Source organism: Vigna unguiculata, chromosome 1, assembly GCF_004118075.2.
Source record: "Vigna unguiculata cultivar IT97K-499-35 chromosome 1, ASM411807v1, whole genome shotgun sequence".
NCBI lineage: Eukaryota > Viridiplantae > Streptophyta > Magnoliopsida > Fabales > Fabaceae > Vigna > Vigna unguiculata.
Genome location: NC_040279.1, coordinates 1,771,558 through 1,788,722, shown reverse-complemented (window position 1 = coordinate 1,788,722; position 17,165 = coordinate 1,771,558). Strand labels below are relative to the sequence as shown.

At 23.5% G+C, this 17,165-nt stretch overlaps 1 long non-coding RNA gene across 1 annotated transcript; it reads right to left on the bottom strand.

Annotated features, from left to right (window-relative positions):
* Positions 1 to 14,181: 14,181 nt before the first annotated feature.
* LOC114162977 lies at positions 14,182 to 15,156 on the bottom strand. The gene is made up of 2 exons (XR_003599342.1): positions 15,053 to 15,156; positions 14,182 to 14,384 (listed from the first exon to the last, which is right to left on the bottom strand). It is a non-coding gene; the product is annotated as an uncharacterized LOC114162977 (long non-coding RNA).
* Between the last annotated feature and the right edge of the window lie 2,009 nt (positions 15,157 to 17,165).

Here is a 17,165-nt window from a genome sequence, read left to right as displayed (position 1 = left end):
CTAAAATCTGAAAAAGATAAAAAATAAAAACTCCAACACTGTATTGCATGTTTCATGAAAATTTATGATACACTTTATACTTCAACTTGGATTATGTATCTGTATTTGATACATATCGTGTCCGATCATTTATCGATACTTATTAATGAAGTATCAATTTATAAAGTCCTAGTATAATACAATAAAATTTTTGAATAATGACCAATTTTAGTAAAAAAATAATTAGTCTGACCAAATTGAGAATTAAAATAGTTCAAAAAATTATAATTCGGTCTCTAAATTGATAATTAAAATAGTTTCAATTATGAATTGGTTTTTAAATTAGTCGCTAACATTAGCTACTAGATTTTGGCTTCCAAAATAATTGATCTCTATTATGAAATTTGGATTCACATATTAATAATCATGTATTTATTTATTCATAAAAATTATTGTACACTTTTTAATATTCATATATCACACATCGTCAGTGGCGGAACTTGACCAAAAATTTTAGGGGGGCCAAATTATATTTGTTATATATAAATTATTATTTTTAATTAAAAAAATTAATTTCTTTACATCATTTTTTTATTCAAAATAAGTACTCATGACAATAGAATCCAAACAATATAACAATAATATATATGAAAGAGTTTATATATAAAAAAAAAAAACAAAAGTTATCTTTAGTCAGATGCATTTGATATGAATCCCATTTTAGATAAGGCCTTTGTATCTCGTCAATTTGATTTGGTAGGTATTGCCAAATTTGAAGACGATTCTCCGAATCACGTTCTAAAGTATTTTCAAATTCATTATATGTAACTTTAGAAACATTAGAGAGTTATTTTTCGTTTTCTTCAATATTTGGATTCTCATGAAGTTTCTCAATTTTAGATGACGTAGATGCATTTTTTTCATCTTCATCACACGCCTTCCTTAATATTTTAAGAAAACTAATAACTTCTAAATGATTAGCTTCCTTCACCTTAAAGTAGATTCTTAATCTTGTTCTTCCCTTACACAACTTCAAAGCCTAAAATAGCTCTATCTACACAAAGAAGAGTTTGATCAACAATTAAAGCGTGATTTTATGATCTCTAACGGATAGAGATATGTCTAGAGCGTAGAAAAGTCACATACAAGAAGAAAATATATTGCTTAAAAAAAAGGAAAAGATGAACTTACTCAAAAGAAGAAATTGTTCGGTCCAAAATGTTCCTTAACTCTTTAATTTTGTCGTAGTACAATTTGATTTTAAAAATAATAAGAAATTGATGGTGAAAATTGAGATAAAAATAAAACGAGAAAAAGAGATGGAAGCACAGAAAAGAGAAACCAAATAAAAAAAGGATAAAAAATTATAATAAAAAAAACATGATTTTTAAATTTAAAAAAAAAAATTCTAAACTAAATTAATATAAATAAGGTAATAATATATAAATAAAATAATAATATATAAATAAAGTAATATATAAATATTTTTTTAAAATATATAAAAAATAAAATAAAATATAAATAAATAAATAAATAAAAATAAAATAATAATTTATAATTTTTATTTTTTAAATATATAAAAAATAAAATAAAATAAAAATGATTGGGAAAGCCAGGCTCCCTCCGTCATTAAGTTGTTCCGCCCCTACACATCGTACTTTATTAATTTAAAAATAAATGTTTCAACGTATTCTATATCTATCCTATCCGATACACAAATTATATCTTAACATTACAAATCGGAACCGATACAAGAAATGACATATAAACATGTGGATGTGAATTACACGTTTCATTACTTTTGTTCATTTGGCTTATTCAATAATTCAGCACTATAAGTTCTGACGTTCCACCATCATTGAAGTATTCGTATGTTACCGTTTTCTCACACTATTATTATTACTATGATCGTAATATTTTTTAACTAAATATATTTTTGTATATTAATTTTTAATGAAAATTATAATTTGTCATCTTTTTATTTTTCTTTTAATTTAATCTTTTAAAAATATATAAATTTAATTATTTTAACTAAATTTAACAAAATTTAAACAATTGAAAAATATATTTAAAACATCGAATAAATTTAATAAAATTTAATTAAAAATATACATATTTCTATATGAACTAAATTACGTTAAAATTTTAAATACATATTCATTCTAAATTTCACACAAAAATTAAAGAATGAAAAATATATTTAAATTTTAAAAAAATACTTACATATTATTATATAATTTGATCGTTTAATTACGTTCATATATCAAATTATATTTATCTCTTATCATCACATAAAAAATATCATCAAACAATTTGTGAGACTCCTTTTATTACTCTTCATTTCTCTCCTCTACCTAACCACAAAACCCACATTCTTCCTAAAAACTATTCACATTCTGCATTCATTCTTGTTTTCCATTTTTTTCTCTAACCAGAAGGTTTGAGCTCCTATTCTGATCCATTCCCCTCTTTCTGTTGCAGCAAGCAAATCTGGAATCAAAGCTCCATTCTTGCTGAGTTGAATCAAAGTCTCATTCTCACCCTATGTTTATGCATTTCAGTTCCTTAGGTTGTGCAATTGAGGTACCTCCATGTTGAGAGTTATTTTTGCTAGATGGTGATTGTTAGAGGTAAGGGAAGCTAACCATTTTCTTAAATTCCGTATAGAAATATGTTTTGATGACTCTGAATTGCATGATTGAATGTTGAATTGGTGCTTGAACTATATAATTGGGTGTGTGATTGAATTGTGCAAAAATTCTAGGCTTCTGCATGTGAGAACAGATTGAGAATCTGGTGTTTTCACCTAAGCGAGCAGCTCTCGCCTGAGCAAAAACACCAGAAACTCATCTTTGTCACTACACGAGATCTCGCCTAGGCGAGCCAGTTTCGCTTGAGCGAGAGACACTCTCTTCTAAGCGAGACAACTTAACCTAAGCGAAAATTCACCCAGAGTCTGGGTTGTTATCTGTTTTGAGCCTCGCTCAGGCGAGAATGATCCGCTTAAGCGAGAGAGCCCTTTTGCTTGGGCGAGAACCACTGCAGCTGGGTGTTTATTTCTTTGTTTTAAATAGATGAAGTTGTATTTAAATGATAAAATGTGAAATTAGCTTATGATATGCTTGAATTGTTGTGATTGGTAACATGTGTGGTGAAATTGTATAAATTGGATTACGAGAAGATGTGGTTGAACTAGAATTGCAAGGAAATTCCAAGGGGTATTTTAGTGTGTGTAAGGACATAAGGACTCACTATTGGAGGTATCCTGAAACTCCAATTGTCATTTACGTGCAGATAGAGCATAATGGATTATGTCGTGAGGAGTAGCAGGAGGTCCTAGTCTTTGGACTTGATCAAGTCTTAGACGCAAAGGGAACTTACCATGTGAGTGGTTGAGTGATAACTCCCTGAGGCCAAACTCTGCAGAGTTTGGGAATCGTCACAGGTGCACGCCACCAAGAGGTCCAATATCACTTACATAATTCGGATATTGAGTCTAGAGTCATGTATTTGTGTTGTGTTGTGGTGGCTTAAGTAATTCTGGTGAAAATGAGAAAAATTGCTTGGTATTCATAATTGGGCGGCATGTTTTCTCTTAATTAATAGCTTACCCTTCTTGCTTGTGTTTGTTTCTCTTTGTGTGTTTTCTCCTTTGTAATGATCACCTACTAATTGGTGTGAGCAGAGAAAGACTCAGGCGAAGACACTCCCCTCTTGGACAGGAGTTGAACCATGACATGGGATATCCAACTACAAATTTCGTTTCATGCTTTGTATTAAATATTGGATGTTCTATTAACCCTTTCCTAGTACTTATATGGTTATTTTGGATGACTATATTAATACACTATACGGCCTATTCCTACTATTTCCTTTCCTTGATCATGATATAATATTTTATTTAGTAACATAAAAACTATTAAATAGAATGTTACACAATTAATAAATAAGACAATCATAAAGAACAAACCAAATTTATAAAATCATAAAAATACGTAATAAAAATATTTAGCAATGTTATATATTTATTATTTCATCAAATTATAAATATTATATTAACATAATTTATTTTATCATACATCTTAAAAGAAGTAACACCCATTAATCTAGCATTTCAAAAAGAACTATTTATCTTTCTATTTTGGGAAATTTTATAAAATAACTTTTGTGTTCCGGGTTAAGAACCCAAAAATATTTTTACGCGTTTATATTTGACGTAAAGTGTTAAATTTTTTATTTATTAAATTAATTAATATAGAAATAAATTAAAAAAGTTATTATAAATTTGTTTCAGATCAGAACAAAAGATAATTGTTTCAAATTAATATAAAGTAGTAGTCGTACTTTAATCATTATTATGAATAAATTAGTTGAATAAAAAATGTGAGAATAAGTGAGAATTTCCACACTTCACTTTCGTGGAAGTAAGTAGGAAAAGACTTTGAAAGGATGCGTAGAAAATATGAAAAATGTTTCTTTCTTACTTATTTTTTTATTTGCCATAGATTTGGAAGAAAGGAAAAGTTGGGGACCAATTTTACAAATAAATAAATATATTGATTAGTTTTTGTAAAATATATTTTTTTGTCATAAAACATATACCATATTAATTATAACTACTGAACTGTTACATATATTAGTTATTGGTACTATACATTATTTTTTTAAGTTCCAAGATTACAAATTACTAGAATTATATTTTGTTTCTTATTAGTCAATAATAAAAATTGATATTTAGTTTAACTCTAAAATTTTAAGAAAACGTCATATTAATTATGCTCTAAAATTTTATTGAATTATAATAAAATATGCCTTTTCACCAACTAATAATAGGCAGAAATTTTTAAAAAATAATATGTTTTTAAATTGATCATAGTCATATGCCATTAAATTTAATATTTATTTTCAGTTTATCTATAACAACATGTAAAGAAGATTTTTTCTTTTATGTTCACATTTCAAAATACTAATTTTACTCTTTAAAATATAATTATTTATTAAAATACCAATTACTTTTATAAGATTTTTATAAATTTGTCTATCTCTGCTTCTTCTCTTCTTCTTTATGTATCAACGGTTATTTTCTCATTTTTTTACATATTTCACTTGACTTTTAATAAATATAATTTTATTTTATAAATTAACCTAATAATATTATAATATCATAATCTACTAATATAACATCATACATATTTAATACATGTATATGCACAGACATAATAACGTTAAGAATGTGTTTGGATCATATGTATTTGAACATATAAACACCTTTTGTAATATTTACGTGCCAAAAGTTAAAAAAAAAATTGTAAGAAATGAAAGATAATATATAAATAAGTGCAATACGAAACGAATATTTTTTTAGTGCATTTAAAATCTTAAACAATCAATAATTTGTATGATTTTCATTATCAAACTTAAAAAACAATTTTAAATGTGATTAATAACTATTTTACATATTCTATTGTCAAAGCTTTCAATTTTCACAACATTTACCATTTTTTTAAATTTCAGACAATGAGATAATGTATCACAAAAAAATAAAAATAAAAAACTAAATTTTTATGCGGTTCTATTCTATTTTATTACTCAATTTTGCAAAAAACATCATCATTATTATCTTATTTTATTTTAAATTATTTTTATATAACAGTCCATCATTGTATTAAAAGTTTTTAGATTGATAAAATTTGTAAAAAATGAAAAACTTCGACGGAGAAATAGAAAAAAAAAATGATTCGATTTTTAAAGTATTGGTTATTAGATTAAAAAAATCCCTTTAATGTTTAACCACAATTATACTTATTCTTTTTTCTCTATAAAATTAATTTATCCAATTTCCAATTTATCCTAGTTTTTATTTTTTAATATTTTGATTAATTAATTATTTCTCTTATACTTTGAAAGAACGTGTTGGATTTAAATATCAAAATTAAAAAAAATCATTTAAATTAAGAATACTCGCGATGTTTTTTAAAATCTGGAAATCGATATTGGCAATGAAAAAAACTAAAATATAGGATGAATAAAAAACAAAATCATAATTTAGCTTAAAAATAAAAATAAAATGTTTTTTTAAATAAAATAAAAAAACGATACTGAACGCACACTAAGTCCCTTTTTTTCTCTTTACATCCTTTTCAATTTTCTTTTCAACGGCACACAATTATTTTTCGTTAATTACAAAAACAATTAATTATAAATAAATAAATTATTTTTCAAATTCTAAAATACTACTTTATAAAAAAAATAAAAAATAAAAACTAAGTGATCGCCACCTACTTTGAATACTTTTCAGTCTTGGTCTTCGTCGTTTTCCTAAACCACTTTTTTTCAATATCTATTCTACAGTTCTCAATTCTACATGATTTAGAGTTTTTTTTTTCTCATTTCGGAAAATCATGATAGTAAAAAAAATATTTTTATCAGAAACTATAATTTTTATATTACATTAAAAAAAATTAATATGATATTTGTATCACTTAAAAACTTTGATGAAGACCCTAATGAAGTTTTGACCCAATGAAAATAGGAGGAAATGAAACAAGGAAGTGAAAGGTATCGATTATTTGGTAGAATAGGAAAAAAGGTGAAGATATTAATACTTTTCAAATTCTAATATTTATCTATATTCATTAAGCTTTAATCTTTTCTTATTTTTATTTATTCAAACATCTTAAAGTTTTACTTTATTTTTCATTGTTATTCAAATTCTTTATTTTCATCTACCCTATCTTTTTCTTCCTTAAATCAAACCAACACTAAAAGTAACATATGAGTGACTTCATCATGATGTTAAAATATGAATAAAGTCTTTATTTGATCTTTAAATTGTAGAACACTGATAAGTCGTTCTTAATTTTTGACAGAATATTAAACAATTCTCTAAATAAGCATAACTACATTAGTCCATTAAACTTTAATAAATATGTTTCAGGGATTTAAATCACAATATTTTAAGGAAAAAATAGTGTATATGACATTGAACATGTGTCTATAATGCATAAATATGATACGTGTATCGAATATGACACGAATCCGATATGTCGATACATTTATCTTAAAATTAATAAATACATAATATATGTATATTGAAAAGTGTACAATAATTATTAAAAAGATGTTAAATATATGATTGTTATTGTGTAAATCCGAATTAAAATCATATATATTAAAACTGTCAACATAATATTATACTATTAATTTATAGATCAGATACTTCATTTATAAGTATTACTAAAAATCATAAAGTATCATTCATGAATATGTATCAGACACAAATATACAAATATGTATCGGATACGAATAAAGTATCATTAATAACTCTTCCTTATAAGGAAAAACAAAGAAAATACTTGTTTTTGGTGTATATCAACTTAATAATTGTTTACAATTAAACCATAATTTAGAGTTAATTTATAGTTATAAGGATTTTAGGAAAAATATTGTGCTATTTCTTTAAAAGAAATATAAAGTAATATTAATTCATCTAATCCGTATTGTATATATCAATCTCTTAGTATGTTAATGTGGGGAATTTATTACTGATTAGTTTAAGCCTAATGAGTGTTCTAGATAGTATTTCTTATAAGATATCTTATCATTTGATAATTAAATTAAACAATTTAATTTTTTCAAGTAAATTACTCTTTATATAAGCATTCTTTTTCTTGTATCAAAGTATAAATAATATGGTTAAAATATATTTTTTGTCCTAATTTTCGTCAAGTTTTGTCAAATAAGTTCTAATTTTGGTTTTGTGTTTAAATAAGTTCTAATTTTCGTCATTTTTGTTCAATTGGGTCCTTTTTTTGCTAACACCGTTTAAATCATTGACGGCCATAAACAGTAACTGCCACGATTTTTTTTTTTATTTTTTACTATTTTTTTAATTTTTTTCTTAATTTTTTTAAATGTCCACATATCAACCCAATAGCGTACTACATGTCAAACTCAATGTTCTATATTCAATTTGGTTTCTATATTTGTTATTTTTGTTCAATTTAGTCCCAATTTTGTTTAAAATTGACCAATTTTGTCCCTATCGAAAATGTGACCAGATTTAATTTTTATATTAAAGTTATAATGGTGTGAATTTTAATATATTATATAAAAATGTTTAATAAAAATGTGAATTTTAATATAAAAATTAAATTTGGTTTCAATTTGGAGAGGGACCAAATTAGTTCATGTTAACAAAAATTGGGACTAAATTGAACAAAAATAACAAATATAGGAACCAAATTGGATTTTGACACATGACACGCTGCTCAGTTGACACGTGGACATTTAACAAAATTAAAAAAAATCAAAAATAAAAAAAATAAAAATAACCACGAAGTGACACATGACAATCATTCATGACTTGAAATTAGAAAAAAGAATTCAAATAAAAAAATTTAAAAATTGAAACATATTTAAGTATAAAACCAAAATTAAAATTTATTTGACTTGACAAAAATTAGTAAAAGAAAAAATATTTTAACCAAATAATATCTAGTACGAATCTTTTTAAAAAAAGGTTGTTGTCTGGTCGGTGCTGTTTTTAATTCGAAAGTTTAAAACAAACACTATGAAAACAGTCCCTTTGACAGCATGAAATGGGATAATAATTTAGATTTGAAGAAATTTTAAGCCCTTGATATATGATAATTTTTTAACTTAATACTTTAATTTTTTTAGCTGTCTAATCAATTAAATGTATATATTTTTATAGGTTATCTATGTCAGTTTTATTGTTTATGTGGCAGTTAGTAGAACACGTCACATAAATCCAAAGTATTACATTATTGTATACATGAAGTTATTTTATTACATGTAATGATAAACATGTGGTTGTTGGGATAAAAAAAGCCTAAATGACTAAAATAACTTTTTTAAAATATTTAAAGAATAAGTTGAAAAGGATAATATAATATATAACAAATATATATAACTAAACATCTTTTCATGTATAATTAAAAGATATTATCATATACTTTATCAATAATGTACATAGATAGATATAGAACTTGTTTAAACCTTCTTTTATATATATATATATATATATATATATATATATATATATATATATATATATATATATATATATATATATATGTTTTGATATACTGTGCACTTTCGTATTAGTAGTTAGATTAAAAATAATTTAAATACACTTTTTTCATTTTTATATGTTTTTTAAAGAAAAAATTATAACAGATATTTCAAGCTCGTAAGTGAACTACATCTTAAAAGTGATAATTAATTCTAGTTTTTTTATCAACAAAACAAATATATTAAATAAGGCATAAAAAAGTTTTATATTATGTTATATAAGACAATAATATAACTCCTCTCTACATGATGATGCAGAAATCATTATCATGAACAGCTCATTCAAAACTAAAATTGACATTATAGTTCATATTTATCTCAAAAACATCTATTAAAAAAATCATCCATGCAAAATAATACTATCTCAATAGACTTGGAGAACATTATATCACTACAAGAAATATGATTTAATGTGACAAATAAATAATAATGAAGAAAATTTTTATCACAATTAATATATTATTTGTGACAAAGTTTTTATTTGTTACAAATATTATTTATATCAGTGACAAAATCAAAAAAATGTTACAATAAAATTTATTATAAAATTAAAATACATTTTACGAATTTATAAATTAATAATTAATAATTATTATTTATAAAAATGTTAAAATGTTTATCTGAAAAAAAAATCATAAATATATATATATATATATATATATATGAATTATTTTAAAATTTAATGTGAAATCTTTCTTCTTTTTAGTTAACTAGTAAAATTTCAACTATGATAAATAAAAATATTGTCACTATTTACATATTAAATACATTTTACGAATTTAAAAATGTCACAATAAAATTTATTATAAAATTAAATACATTTTACGAATTTAAAAATTATTAATTATTAATTATTATTTTTGAAAATGTTAAAATGTTTATCTGAAAAAAAATATTCATATATATATATATATATATATATATATATATATATATATTATTTTAAAATTAAACGTGAAATCTTTCTCTTTTTAGTTAACTAGTGAAATTTCAACTAACAGTGATAAATAAAAATATTGTCACTATTTACATATTAATTATAACTAATTTTATATTTGTCACAACTATTTTTTTTGATAAAAATGTCATAATAATTATATTTCTAAAGAATAAAAACACATGTTAATAAAATGTTACATAAGAAAACTATTTTTCTTTTAATAAGAATATAATTAATATAAAATTATTAAATATTTATAAATTAATAATTATTTATTATCATTGAAATATTAATAATATTTTATTATTTTTTTACATATATTTTATATATATAATATTAGTGGCAAAAAAAATATTAAATTTCTGTTATTTTAGTCAATATTATTTAATTTTTTAATGATATAGTTAATTGTTATAAATTTTATATTTGTCACGGATTTTATTAAAATTCATCAAATATACATATCACAAATTCACTACTAAAATGCTATATAATAAAATTATTTTTATTGATAAAAATACAAATAATAAAAATTTCATTGAATATTTTTAAATTATTATTAATTGCTCAAAACAAAAAGAAAATTAAATTCATTTTACTTTGGATATGGATTTCAAATCATGACCTTGTAAAAGTGAGCCAAAATTAGACTACTATACCACTTCACAATTACTATATTTATTTTGATATTTTTTATTTATTTATAACCTTATACTTTCTATTAATATTAGTAAATAATATAAAATATATATTACAAATTTAGATTCGTTATGCAAAATATAAACTGCTTACATTTTTTTTATCTCTATCTTTTATATATATATATATATATATATATATATATATATATATATAAAAGTAAATAATATTTATATCGACAGATGGATGAAAATAAATAGATAAATAAAATAAGCATAACTAATAGAAAAGTTTGTTATAAAATGATATAAAACAATAATCAATTATCATCACTATCATCTTCAACAATAATATTATTTTATTCATCGTTCAATATAAATATTATTTACTAATATCAATATAAATATTATTTACTAATATAAAATCATTTACTAAAACTTAAAACTCAATTATTTTGTAATTTCAAGTACATATGTATATCAAAATAACTTGTATATCAAAAAAACATGTGAATCTGGTCCACAAGCCAAGTGAAGTAATGACTTGTTTCTTATGTTGCCTCCTATTTTCAAAAGTGCAACCTTAAAAAATAGTAATAATGAGATAAATGTGGTTGAGTTATATAATAACAACCAATCAAGTTTAATTAAGTCTTAAATATTTCTCATATAAAGGTTTTGTTTTATCAATAATCTATATCCAATTTTTATTCAATTTAGAGATGTCAAAATGAGTTTCAACCTATGAGTCATCCCGGTTCACCAGGGTTCGAGCCGTGAGCCGAGTTGGGTTGAGAAAATTTTATTTTTTTAAAAAGTGGGTTGAACTAAACCCGATTCACTTAACAACGGGTTAAACAGGTTCAGTCGGGGTTAAAAGTAGGTTGACCCACTTAACCCATCAACATCTTTTTACAATTTTTTAAAATTTTTTTTTGTTATAATTATTTACTACTTCTAGTTATATAGGTTCATAATTTCATGTTTTTAAACACTAAAATGTTGCTCAATAATATTTGAATAATTTGAATGGTTGACTTATTTGTTTGTTAAGTTATATAGGTTGACACTTTAATCTTTGACTATTATCTTCATAATAATATTTCAAGAATTTGGTAAACACTTTGATTTCATGTAATGCAATAAATATCTAAAATAAGTTGCAAAAAATAAAAACATTCTTAAGTGAGCAAATCCACTAACACGTGATAGGTCGGGACGGGTTGCAAAATTTTGACTTACCAAAAAGTGAATCAGGTTGAGCTGACCCTTTTTTAACTCATCCTGTGATGAACCAACCCGTGTGAGTCAGGTTAACTCACTTTGACACTCTTAAATTTCATACCTATCAAAGAAAAAAAAAATACATTATCAAGTTAAAAAAATTCCTATTGAACACGGTAAAGAACAAATAAAGTCTTATAATCAAAACCCTTTAAATCATAAAATAAATAACTAAAAATATATATTTTATAACTTACTAATTTTTTTTTTTATCTTTTCTCTTTAATTTAACACTCTCCTTCTTTTTGATCATGTTACTCTTTTATTTATCATGTCATTTGTACTTTAAAATTTATATAGACTATTATTTACTAAACTTTATCTCTTTCTAAAAAAAATTATCTTTAATATATTTTATATTGTTAATTTGTTGAAAAAAATACGTCAAAAAGTTTGTTAATATGTTTAGAAAATAACAAAATTTAGTTAATAGAATAATATATTAGAATAAATAAATAATAAAAAATGAGAAGACATATATATGAATTCTAGTAAAGTTCCATTCTATTACGTAATAAAAACATTCAATTTGTAATTATTTAATTAAATTAATAAATATAATTATAAATTAGTATGATAATTAGTTTTTACTAAATTTTTAGGTGTTTTTATATAGCACCCTTTGTATCAAATTGATCTTATGAAAGTTTGATTATATGAGCTATGTATATCTATTTATATCGGTCTTACTATTCAATTTGTTTCTTATATACGTGAATTACAATAACTGATGTGCAAATATGACATCTAATGTTTGTTTGGTTTTTTTATGACTAAATTAATTTATATTTTTATATTCCTTTTTTACTAAAACAATTAACATATTTGCACTAGTGATTGGCTAAAATGTATATGTTTTTAAGTACAAAGAAAAATGGTAAGGTATATAAGATTAGAGACTTTGGGATGGATTATCATGTTACATTTATCCTTTGAAAGCCCTTATTTATCATAAAAAAAGAAGAAGAAAAAAGGAAGAAGTGTATATGTCACAAGACTTTAAAAAGTTTTAATATTCAATGAACAAAAAGAATAGTAAAGTAAAAATAAGGTAAATAATAATATTCTTATAGTAATATTAATGCTTATATTTAATTTGCTCATATGTGTAATTTGTATAGTCATTCATATTAATAGTATAACAATGTTATCTTCTGTTGGTTATTTTTCCTACTTAAAATTTGTTATTAATATCTTTACTATTATATCTTTACATTTTAAATATTAATTGTTTATTTTATTTATTTGCAGGACCAAATATTTGGAGGACCAAAATATTTGAAGATACTGTATTTTATTATTGTATTTAAATTACTTATTTGTATTTATTGTTAGATATTAATGGTATACCTTTTCATTGTAAATGTAATGAATATTTTATTTTATATATTTCAATTTTTATATGTGATGTTTATTTATTTTAACATTTTAGAATAATTTATCTATTGTTATGGCGCGAAAGTAATATGTGACATATCAATTCAATTTTCAATAATAATGATAAATATTTTATTATAAAAATAATTAATAGTGATATCAAAAGTTGACATTGTCACTCTTGCAAATAATTAAAAGTGATAATTATTTTTGTCACAATAAAAAAATATTTTAATAAGATTTAAAAATATTGTCACAAATACAATAATGATTAAAGTACCAATTGTGACAACTAATATGTCACTATTATCTTATGTATTTGTGACAATTTATTATTGTTACTATTACATACAATTAAAAGTGACAATTATTTTTGTCACAATAAAATTTAATTTTTGTGACATTTGAAAATGTTGTCACAAATACAATAGTAACAAGATTTCTAGTGACAATTTAATTTTTGTCACAAAGTATTAATTGTGACATATTTATAACCTTTAGTGATGAATATGTGTATCACTAAAACTATTTTTTCTTGTAGTGTATATTTTCAAAAATTAATTGATTTTCCAAATCAACTTAAACCTCATTGTGAATACACATTTTTGCTAAAAATTCATCTATGAGAAAAAAAGAAATTGTTACAAAGAGAAACCAATACATATAGAGAAAATACAAAAGAAATTTATATACATCAAAATGATGAGTGATAAGATTACAAAAACATTTCATAGGTGGAGTACCTTCCAAATTTGTCTTAATAATGTACAAATATATGTAATTATATTTTGTTAATTAAAATAAGTTAATCTATATATACATTTTGATGGAGTTAGTTTGTGTAAGTAGTAACAGTTGTTGTTTTTCTTGCGTGTTTTGGTTTTGTTGCCTCATCCATGAGACTTACTTCTTCAACCAGATTGGGATTATTAGCAGTGAACTTATATATTTCTTGGTTAACCCTTTTTTCCTGTATTTGCTACATGAAGATCCATTTCTGCTTCTGCTTCTTTCGCCAACCTAATCTCACGAGCCACATCCATTCTAGCTTTCGCTATCTCTTTCTCGGCCTGCAAAACCATTCAAAATATTCCTCTTTCAATCTTAATCAAACAGATTAAAGTTACGAGCTATGTTGTTCGGATACGGACATGGGTACGGATACCACACGGATACGGATACAGAGATACGGTTAAATTGAAAAAATATAGGACACGAGACACAGCGTGTATATACATGTTAAGTTTGAAACTGTCAACTATCACATCTTCAACTAATACAAAAATGAATCAAATATATCTATCTAATATCCAATATGCGAAAAGTAGTGATAGAATAAGATTTGTTCCTTTTTTTAATCATCAAAATCATATCAAAGATAAAAAAATATTTTTTAGATTGGACATAATGTGTCCTATAAGTATTGTACGAGTGTCGGTGTCCGATACATGTCGGATACGGGACACGCCATTTATGAAACATGTGGGAACATCATAGGTTAGTAATGATAAGGTGGTTTAGTGACACAAAGAAATAGAAGGAAAGGTCGTGGGTCAATATCTTCTATTAACAATTCTGAGAAATAAAGTTGGTTTGGTGGGATATAGAATAGAGGATGGAAAGGTTCTGGGTTCAACTTTTTCCGCAAACAAATATTAACGACTGACAATTGTCGATAAGAAAAATAAAAAAGATTGAAGTTAAATTATAGGTTTAATAATCTTAATTATTGGAGTACCCTTTCTTCGGCCTTTGCTTCTTGTCTTGTCTTGCGTGTAGCATTCAAACTTACTATCTTTTCTTTCACAGCTTGCATTGTTTTTCTAATACTTTCAGGCTTTCTATTTCAAAGTGTTGCTTCAAAAACATGTTACAAATTTATATGCATAAAAAGAAACACATCTTTCTCTGCAATCATGGGTTCTCATTTCTCTTCATTTTCTCTCTCTCTCTCTGTTTTATGGTGAACAAGTGTCATCTTAAAGATGTTAGGGCTATTATGTGGATTGCATTGTGTCTAAAGCTGTGGATAAGAGTAAACAAAACGGCAATAATATTCTCCATATTTAGACTGTGTTTGAAGATCACCTTCCAAAAAAAGTTAGTTTCCTCTGAAAAGGATAAGTGTGCCTTGGTTTGTGGCTTGAACATATTGACTTGTGCCAACAACATTTCAAAATTGAACAATTAACTTCCAAAAGAAATGTAAGGAGCAATGTATTGTCTCTTAAAAATTGAGTTTTATGGCAACCTAACGCTATAAAATATGGTCTATAAAATCGAGGCCTAATGTCTAATTCAGAGTTAATCTTTTTTTTTTATTGCTATTCTGTCTTGATTATACTCACAATCGAGACATAAGGTTTTTTAGTTTTTTTTTTTAATTTTAAATGATATTTTCCCTCGGTTCTACTCATAACTGATACAAGAGGTATTTTTATTTTCTTAAATTTTAAATGGTATTTTGTTTTGATTTTTTTTTCACAATTGAAGCAGAATGTTAATCTTTTTTCCTTGGTTAGGAACTGAGATAGAAAATCTGTCTTGGTTGGGAACTAAGGTCGAAAGTTTGTCCTTTTTACTTTGCTATTTGATATCACTCGGACGTAGGATTAAAGTCAAATAAGACAATTATAAATATAAAGGAGTAATTAACTAATAATAAATATATATATATATATATATATATATTACGGTTTGGTTATATAGGCATCAATTATTTTAATTATAAAAGTAATTTAAATGCTAACATCTTTAAAATTATCACTCTTATAAAAGAATTTAGTAGCGTAAACTAATAACATAGTATATATATTGTAAATTTAATTTTAACATAATTATTAGTTTATAAAATTAATAAAAGAAAAAAAAAAGACTGATAAGGTTGCACATGGTAAGTGCAATTCTTATCTATTCAAATGGTCATTAATGTAAAAGAAAAAAAATATTTGGAACCAAGTGTTAAAAGCAAACTTAAGGGAATAGTATTTATAAAATATAGTTAAATTTAAACTACATGTAATGATTAAGTTAAGGCTTAAATACACATTTAGTCCCTATTTTTGTTGATTTTATTCAATTTGGTCCCTATTTTCGTTTTATGTTCAATTAGGTCCTCATTTTCGTCAAATTGTAGTCAATTTGGTCCTTTTCACTAACGGTGTTTAAATAGTTAACGTTTTTGAACAGTACATGCCACGTGTCAGCTCCTGGTTTTTTTGATTTTTTTTTAATTTTTATTTAATTTTTTTAAAATTTTTAAAATTTTTTTTTATTATTTTTTAAAAATTTTTTTAATTTCAAAAAAAGTGTCCACGTGTCAAGTCACAATTGTGCCACGTGTCAATGCTAGTGCCACATGTCAATTTCTGATAGTATTATTTTTTTTGTTCAATTTAGTCCCTATATTCGTTATTTTTGTTCAATTCAGTCCTTATATTCGTTATTTTTGTTTAATTTAGTCCCAAATTTTGTGAAAATAGAACCATTTAATGTTTAAAATTGACATTATTATTACTTATTTTTTAAATTTAATTATAAATTATAATATTTAATTATTAATTGAATATAATTTTTAGATTCAATTGTTAAATAGAATATAATTATTTAAATATTATTAAAATATAATTATTTAAATATTATTAAAATATAATTATTTAAATATTATTACAATATAATTATTAAAATTTTAAAAATATATATTAATATTTGTAAAATTTACATTTAAATTTAGGGTTAAATATGTTTTTGGTCCCTTAACTTTCAGTGAATTTTGGAATTAGTCCATTTTGAAACTTTGAACCAATTTAATCCTTCATCTTTTGAAATACGTGGATTTAGTCCTTTTAATC